The sequence below is a fragment of the Peromyscus maniculatus genome, chromosome 3, assembly GCF_049852395.1.
Source record: "Peromyscus maniculatus bairdii isolate BWxNUB_F1_BW_parent chromosome 3, HU_Pman_BW_mat_3.1, whole genome shotgun sequence".
NCBI lineage: Eukaryota > Metazoa > Chordata > Mammalia > Rodentia > Cricetidae > Peromyscus > Peromyscus maniculatus.
The window spans coordinates 143028802-143037849 of NC_134854.1; positions in this window are offsets into that span (position 1 = coordinate 143028802).

Genomic DNA, 9048 nt, shown 5'->3' on the forward strand with positions numbered 1-9048 from the left:
TGATCTTCAACTTCTGATCCTCCTGCCTCTGCCTTCCTACTGTTGGGATTACTATCACATGCTGCCCTGCCTGGTTTATGTGGTGCTGGGAGTTGTTGACGCTTCACACATCCAAGGCAATCGCTCTGCCAACTGAGCCACAACCCCAGACCCGAACTGTCTCGTTCTCAACAGAGACTATGAGGCATGTAAAAACAAAATCACCAGGGAAGTACTTTCTCTACACTGGAAGAAAGCAGTCGATGGAAACTGGTTCTGAGGAAGCCCAAATACCAGTTAACACGGTAAAGCAGCTATTTTAAATGTTTTAAAAGTTGTGCGGGGTATAGTGGCACATGCCATTAGCATTTGGGAGGCAGAGGCAGGCGGATCTCTGTGAGTTCAAGGCCAGCCTGATCTACAAAGTGAGTTTCAGGACAGCTAGGGCTGTTACACAAACCCTGTCTCGAAAAACTGAAAGAAAAGGTTTTAATAATTAAGGAAAATTCATTTATGAAATTAAAGAAAAGCATGAGAACAACTTTTCCATCACTGGAACTGTTTGGGAAGAATTGGGAGGTGTGGCTTATTGGAGGATGTGTGTCTTTGAGGTTTCAAAGGACTTGAACCATTTCCAGTGTGCCCTTCCTGCCTCCTGCTTGTGGGTTAAGGTGTGAGCTCTCCAATGACCCTCTGCCATGCTTTTGCTATACCATTTGGACTCTAACTCTCTGAAACCATAGGCCCAATTAAACACTGTTTTATTGTTTGTTTGTTTGAGACAGGATTTATCTATGTAGCTCTGGCCATAGACCAGGCCATCCTCGATCTCAGAGATCCGCCTGTCTCTGCCTCCCGAGTGCTGGGATTAAAGGCATGCGCCGCCACCACCCGGCTGAACACTTTCTTTTATAAGTTGCCTTGGTCATGGTGTTTTGTCACAGCAAGAGAAAAGCAGCTAAGACACCCACCCACTTTGGGTGGCATCAGTCCCTGGGCTGGTACCCTGGGCTGTATAAAAAAGAGAGTGTGGGCTGAGCTCAAGCATTCTTTGTCCTCTGTCCTGAGGTTGCAGTGTGACCAGATGCCTCAAGTCCCTGATACTGTGACTTCCCTACCATGATGGACTGTAACTTCAAACTGTGAGGCAAAATAAATCCTTCTCCTGTAAATTGCTTTTGTTGGGGTATCTTATCACAGTGAATATATCCTAAAGGAAGATCACCTAGGTTCAAATCCTGCCTCCAGGCTCTGCCCTTCCTTTCTTCTCTTAAAATGAACCCATTCTTGATTTGTTCATTTCTTGCGTCTGAAGTATTCTTCAATGACATCGTTGGCCTGAGATTCTTCATCATAATCTGTAACCACTGTAAAACTGTAACCAACCATTTTACAGGGTTTGCATTCTCTGCTAACTTTGCAGGGGCCTATTCATCACCCTAGTTTCTTCTTGTCATCAAGCAGGTTGATTTGGGGCTCAGCACATAGGGCCTCCACTAACTTGACATGCATAGTGTGTTAGTCAGGGTCCTCTACAGGACCAGAACTGGTAGAATGAACACACGCTCATGGGATTTACCAGAGTGGCTTACAGGCTGTGGTCCAGCTAGTCCAACAATGGCTGTCTACCAATGGAAGGTCCAAGAATCCAGTAGCTGCTTAGTCCACAAGGCTGGGTGTCTCAGCAGGTCTTCAATATATGCCCGACTCCAAAGAAACAGGCTCTAATGCCAGTGAAGGAATGGACTTGCGAGCGAGAGCAAGCAGGCCAAGAGCAAAAGCTCCCTTCTTCCATGTCCTTTACAGGCTGTCATGAGAAGGTGTGGCCCAGATTAAAGGTGGGTCTTCCCACCTCAAAAGATCCGGATTAATGGTGGGTCTTCCCACCTCAAATGATTTAAGAAAAATCCCTCACAGGTGCACCCAGCTGGTTGGGTTGGAATTAATTCCAGATGTAGTCAAGTTGACAACCAAAACCAGCTATCACACGTAGGCCTGTCACAACTGGATGTAAGCACCCAAACATGGGCTTGGCACAAAGTTCCTCTAAATCAGACGCTTCTACAACAAATATAGGCTCAATACACAATTTAATATCGAGCTTGATTTGCTAGCTGGCTAATGAGCCTCCTGTCTATCTACTGACTAGCTGTACAACCTGTTGGTAGGAGCCCAGCAGCATTTGCTGGTTGAGTAAATGAAGAAGCAGGAGCAAAGGAACAGACACAGAAGAAGAAGGGATGTGCCCTGCCCTCCAACGAGAGGGCCCAAGGAACTCTGGCTATGTAGGAAGGGTTGGGGGTCAGAGTGGGGGGAGATGGGAGAGGGTCAAGCCAGACTCCTATCCTCCAAAGAGAAAATGGCACAGGCTTTGGAAGCAAGAGCTGAAGGAACCTGGAAGTCAATGCTGTCAAACCTCGGTCAACTTCCTAGCAGTTCACACTCTGTGACATCTTCCCACCTCCAAGGCCCAGAAGCTGCCAAGAGCCTCAGGCAGAGAAACAGGCATCCTAACATGACCCACCTCGGCAGAGCAGGAACACTGGGAAATGACAGAATGGTGTTTAAAAAAAAACAAAAAAAAAAACCACACAATTATTTTAGCCGATGTATTTTAAAATTCCTCCCTCAAGGCAGCATCCGGTTGCTACAGCAACCCTGGCTCTGTGGGGTGTCCTGATTACCAACATGCTCCCAGGCCTGTGTCAGGCAGTTCAGAGGTGTTCTTCAGCAGCTCTGGGGGGTCTGCCATCCGTGGGCCACTCACATAGTGCCTCAGTGGTTATATCTGTTCACTGTGAATGCCTGACAGCAGCTCTGTCCCAGACTGATAATTTCACGGAAAATATGGGCTCATCAGGCATGGTAGTGGCACAAGCCTGTAGTCCCAGCCCTGGGGGGGCAAGGGATCACTTGAGTCTAGCTGTTCAAGACCAGCCTAGACAACATACTGAACCCATCCCCCAAAATAAAATAAAAGCAAACTACAGGCTCATTGCCTACCATGTATGATTGATCTCAACACTGGAGGGGGCTGGTGGGGGTCATGGGGTCCAGGTGTGGTGATGTATACTTACAATTCCTGCACTTGAGAGGTGAAGGCAGGCAGCTCAGGAATTCAAGGTCATCCTCCATATAAAGCAATTTTTTCAGCTAGCCTGGGCTATAAGACACTCTCTTAACAAAAACAAAACAGAAGTGTTGGACCCCTGGCCTAGCATGCACTAAGTCCTGACTGAGTTTCACTTGTAGCAATGCGAAAATAGTTATTAAAATCTTACACACTATTCAAGTTGATGGATGGCCTTTTTGCTTGTTACGTTGGTTTTTGTTTGTTTCTGGTTTTTTGAAACAGAGTGTGATAGACCTGGCTGTCCTAGACACCCTTGGTTTTGCTGCTTCATCGAAACACGTACAGGTTACAGTTTCATTCGGTTTGATATTGAGCAGATGAAGGCAGTTGGTTTTGACTCCAGTCGCCACTTCCCATTTGGCTAACGGGCCTGGGGACAGGACTGGACTTGCTGCTGCTGCTGCTGCGTGGTGGTGCTGGTGGTGGTGGTGGGTGGTGGTGGTGGTGGTGGTGGTGGTGGTGGTGGGTGGTGGTGGTGGTGGTGGTGGTGCTGCTGCTGCTGCTGCTGCTGCTGCTGCTGCTGCTGCTGTCCTCCCCACAGATCCATGTATGAACTGTTGGTATGCACGCCGCGGTTCTGCACCCAGCCAGGAATCACGTGTAATGTCTTAACCAAACATAAGCAAGAGAGACAGAAGAAATGACCACTGTTACAACAGTCCCGGGGCTGTGCCAGAGGATCCGAGCTAGACTCCGGTGCCCTCACACAGTCATGCTTGGTTCTGCCCTTCTGTTTTCTCCAATACCCAGCTGCACCCCACACAAGCTCAACCTGCAGGCCCGACCGTGGCTCCACCGGGCAATGCTTGGAGGAAGACCATGATGCTGAGTGCTGCCTGGCCCAATGGCATGCCTTATGTTTCTGAGATGAATCACTGAATGGCTTCTGCCTTTGTACCTTATTTGTGAGAAATGGAACAGGTGCACGCCTTTAATCCCAGTACTCAGGAGGCAGAGGCAGGTGGATCTCTGAGTTCGAGGCCAGCCTGGTCTACAGAGTGAGTTCCTGGACAGCCAGAGCTGTTACACAGAGAAACCCTGTCTCGAAAAACCAAAACCATAAGAGAAAGAAAGAAAAAGAAGAGAAAGAAAGCACTGCCTCTGTCTCCCGGGGTGTGTGAGGCTCCACACCACAGGAATCACTGATGCTCATGTACCAACACCGGGCTGGCTCAGCAGGGAACGGCTTCCCATGGAAGCCTAGCAACCCGACGCCCACCCCCAGAACCCACATGAAGGTGGGCGAGCTCCAACTGCACAAAGCTGTCTTCTGACCTGCACACACTTGCCAGTGCACATGCGCACCTCCACGCGCACTGCACACACATAGTAAACACAATTTCACCAAACCCGGAGCCAGGCATGGTGGCTTCTGCCCATTATACCACACCGGGAAGGTGGGGACAGGAGGTCTCCAGGGCTCATTGGCAGCCAACTAGCCACATCCGTGAGCTCCCAGTTCAGTAAGGGACTCTGTATTACAAAATAAGATGGCTCAGAGGTTAGGAACATTGTTACTCTTCCAGGTGACCCAGGTTTGACACCCAGCATCCACAAGATTAACATCTGTGATTCCAGTTCCAGGGGAATCTGAGATCCTCTTCTGGTCTCCACAGGCATCAAACAGATATAGTATGTGGTATACAGATACACTGTAAGCAAAACAACCATACACACAAATAAAAATTTAACCATTAAATAAAAATGAAATAAGGTGAAGAATGAGGAAGACACCAAAGACTTCTGGCCTCCAAATGCATGAGCGCCTAGGTGTCCATGCACACTCATACCCCCTCCCACACACACACACACACACACACACACACACACACACACACACACACAGAGAGAGAGAGAGAGAGAGAGAGAGAGAGAAACACATACATACAGGAAAAAAAGAAAAAGAAATAACCACAACAGAAATAATCAGAGTCTAGATGTCATACCACATTCATCTAATCCTAGAACTTGGGATGTTGAGACAGAAAAATTGTTTAATTGGTAGCCAGACTGAGTTCCAAAGCAAGATTCTGACTCAAGAAATAAGTAAACTGGGCTACGGATATAGTTCAGTTGGTAGAGTGGCATAAACTAGATATGATAGTTTATGTCTGTAATCTCAACACACAGGAGGCGGAGGACCAGAGCCATCCTTGACTACCTAGCAAGCTTGAGGCCAGCCTGGGATACACAAAACCATATATATTTTGGGGGGGTTGGAGTTCGAGACAGGGTTTCTCTGTGTAGCCCTGGCTGTCCTGGAACTCGCTCTGTAGCCCAGGCTGGCCTCAAGCTCAGAGATCCGCCTGCCTCTGCCTCCTGAGTGCTGGGATTAAAGGTGTGCGCCACCACCGCCCCAAACCATAATTTTTAAAAAAATAAATTAAAAGCTAGGAGGTGGTGGCACAGGCCTTTAATCCCAGTGGGAGGCAGAGGCAGGCGGATCTCTGAGCTTGAGGCCAGCCTTGGCTACAGAGCCAGTTCCAGGATAGCCAGGGCCCCACAAAGAAACCCTTTCTCAAAAACAAAACAAAGAGACATAGCAAGGGGTGCAGTTCTGGGTAGAATACTTGCCTGGCACACTCAGAGCTCCCTCCCCCGCAAAATAAACAAGAGTGTCGTCCAGGGGCCAGGCCCTGGAGCTGCGCTGCTCCGTTCCGGTCCAACATGCATTCTACTATCATTCTTGCTAAGCAGAACCTGATCTTTAACATCTGAAAAATGACTACAATTATTTTTTTAAGGGAGGGAGGGCACATGTACCACAGAGCAGGGGTCAGCTCTCTCCTTTCACCCCGTGGCTCCCACACAGGGCTGGAACTGAGATTGTCAGAGTGGGCAGCAACCACCTTTGCCTGCTGAGCCATGTCTCTGACCCCACAGCCTGAATTTCAGATGAGTTTCCCTGTACTCTCTCCCTGCCCCTTAAAGTTAGTGGTGCCCCGGTGACCACATTGTAGTCATGGGACTAGAAGTCCTGGGAATGTTCTGGAAAGTTCTCTTTTCTCCCTCCGTGGAACGTGCAGAACCTAGGATGGTGGGACAACTTCCCAATCCTAAAGGACAGCCCTGAGCTGTTCTTGCAGCCACAAAATGCTGAGTCTGGACTTCCTACTGCCTAGAAAAATGGTTCTCCATGAGAAATTCTGTACTCTAAAAAGCTCAACTGCTCCCTCTTGTTTTTTGAGACGGGGGTTTCATGTAGCAAGGCTGGCTTTGAACTTGTTAAGGTGGTCAATAACCTTGAACTTCGGATCCTCCTGCCTCTGCCCCCTGAGTGATGGGATATGGTAGGTGCTGCCCTGCCTGGCTTACAAAGTGCTAGGGGGTGGGCCCAGGGCTCTGTGCACGCCAGGCCCGCTGATAAGTGAGTTACATCTCCAGCCTTCATTCAGTTCTGACATAAGCCTACAGCAAAGACATATGAACACAAACCCCACACAGAGAAAAACAACGGAGTTTTGAGAAAGTGAAGGGAGTGTGCAGGATCACACAGCTGGTGAGCAGCAGAGCTGAGATTCACTCCAGGTCAATCTACAGTCTTCCTTTCTGCCACACTCCCCAAGGAAAAGGGGATCGTTACAGGTAAACATGCAGGGTTGGCAGGAACCATGTACTAAACGTGTATATATATAGACTGAATCTTGTCACGTGCCAGACATGCCTGTGTGGGGACACAACAATATGGTCCCAACCACGGGCCTTTCTGTTTTAGTAGAATAAAATAAACAAGTATATATTTAGGCCAAGGAGTGTAAGTACTATGAAAAAATAGAGCAGGTAAAGGGGGTGGGAGCTGCCATGTAGGTGCTGGAATTGAACCCGGGTCCTCTGGAAGACAGCCAGTGCTCTTAACCGCGGAGCCATCTCTCCAGGCCCGAGTGCTATTTCTTAGAGAAAGTCACAGAAGTCTATGAGGTGACCTGCCCACAAGCGGGGGGAGGGGGGGGCAGGAAGGAATGGCCTGCGTCTGTTGTACACCAGGAGACAGAGGCCCTGAGGCAGGCCATGCAGGGGACTTCTGTGTATGCATGGTGAATGAGCATGACGTGATGGCGGGAATCCAGCAGGCAAGGGCCACCAGGTGAGGCGGTGGGACGGCAGGATGGAGAGGTGGTTGTGCTGTGGTAAGACATTGTGGCTTTCACTCAGTGAAACAGGAAGTCACAGGAAGGTTTGGATCACAAAACAGACCCGATCTATAACCTGGCTGATTTATGGGACCATGAGGGAACGGTGGGAGGAAGTAGCGAAGGGAAGCCATGAGACAGGACAGGGAAGGAAGGGGCCGTGTGGGGAGGGGAGGAAGCCCTGAACGTGTGGAGTTCTTGACTTAATGTTGACACGAGCTGGCCATGTCAAGGACCCCTAGTCTCAGACCCATGGGAAAAGTGCAAGCCCACCCCCAAGCCCAGGAGAGGCTGAGGGATGGATGGCCAAGCCTTCCTCCGGTCCATGTGCAGATGTTCACGGTGAGCGTAGAAAATGTCCACCATAGCTTTCTCCTCTGGGATATTTACAGCCTCAAGACTGCTCCCGGACAGAGCCTGCTCCTCCCAAGGGTAGCCAAAGCTGCCTCCATGTCCAGCTGGATGCAATAACTCTGTCTCATCTGTACGCGATAACCCCATCTCCTTGTTCAACTGTATGCAATAACCACCTCTCTGTTCAACTATATATAATAAACATGCTGTCCTTACAGGGTGCTGTGGCTTCTCCATCACAGAGCTCAGTTCACCAGCCCAAGCTTTCTCTCTCTCTCCTTCCCTCTGTGTGTGTGTGTGTGTGTGTGTGTGTGTGTGTGTGTGTGCGCGCGCGCGCGCTCGCGCTCGTGTCTTTTCCTCATTCCACCCTGGAGTCACAGGAAGCTAGGGACCTCAGTAGGGGCAGGTGATGAAGCTGAGCAGCACCCACACTATAAGTATTAAGAGCACAGCCGATGTGGGAAATCAGAAAGCATGACTTCAAGGCCTCTGGCCCTGGCAATGAGAAAAAGCCCCAGGGAGACAGGGGGGGAACTGGGTTCTCTGGGCGGTGCCACAGTGGGTGGACTTGCGCATGGCTAGGCCCTGGTCCTCAGGGAGAGGGCATGCAACAACGTCTTCATTCAGCGTCTAGGACGCCAGCTCTCCACTCTCCTACGGTCCCTGGTCACCTCCTCAGGCTCTTTTGCTCCCTCACCTCTGAACAATGAAGCACCCAGAGGGGTCAAGAAATTAGTCAGGTGAATCAGTCAGGTGTAGCCGATAGCATTTTAGGAAAAATGAAAGCCCGGCATGGTGGCACGCCTCTGTAATCTCAGCTCCTGGGAGGTGAAAGCAGGTAACTAGGGGGACCAGGATGAGAAGGGATGGGAGGGGAGCAGAGGGAGAGAGGAAATGGAGTCAGGAGACTGTATCCTATGCAAATGTCTCCTGCAGTGAGATGGGAGCGGGAACTGACTGGGTTCTTTAGTCAGGCTTCGGCTTGGTTTTGTTAAATTTTCATTTCTTCAGACAGTATCATGCTATGAGTCCCAGGTTGTTCTCAAACTCAAAATCCTCTTGCCTCAGCCTCCAGGATGCTGAGAATGCCATGTGCCACCAAATCTAATGCTTAGCATCATGCTGGGGACCACTGAACGGCAGTCAGCTTCCAAACTATAGACCAAGACATTTGATGTCAAGGTTACGAGAGAGACAAACAGGGCCGAACTGGAGGAGGATACTCTCTGGGGACAGAAGATAATAAGCAGGACACACTTCTGGACTCACTATGGGAAAAGCCCTCAGAACAGACACAAACAAGATCTCTTTTCTTTTCCACACCAAGAAAATTGCTAAGCGTATGCCCAAGCCAGAATAATTCATTTCTAGACAGCGCCCCCACCTGGGAGTGAGAGGACACCACAGAAGAGGAGATGGAATACTTCGAGAATGAGATGCCACGACTTTTCT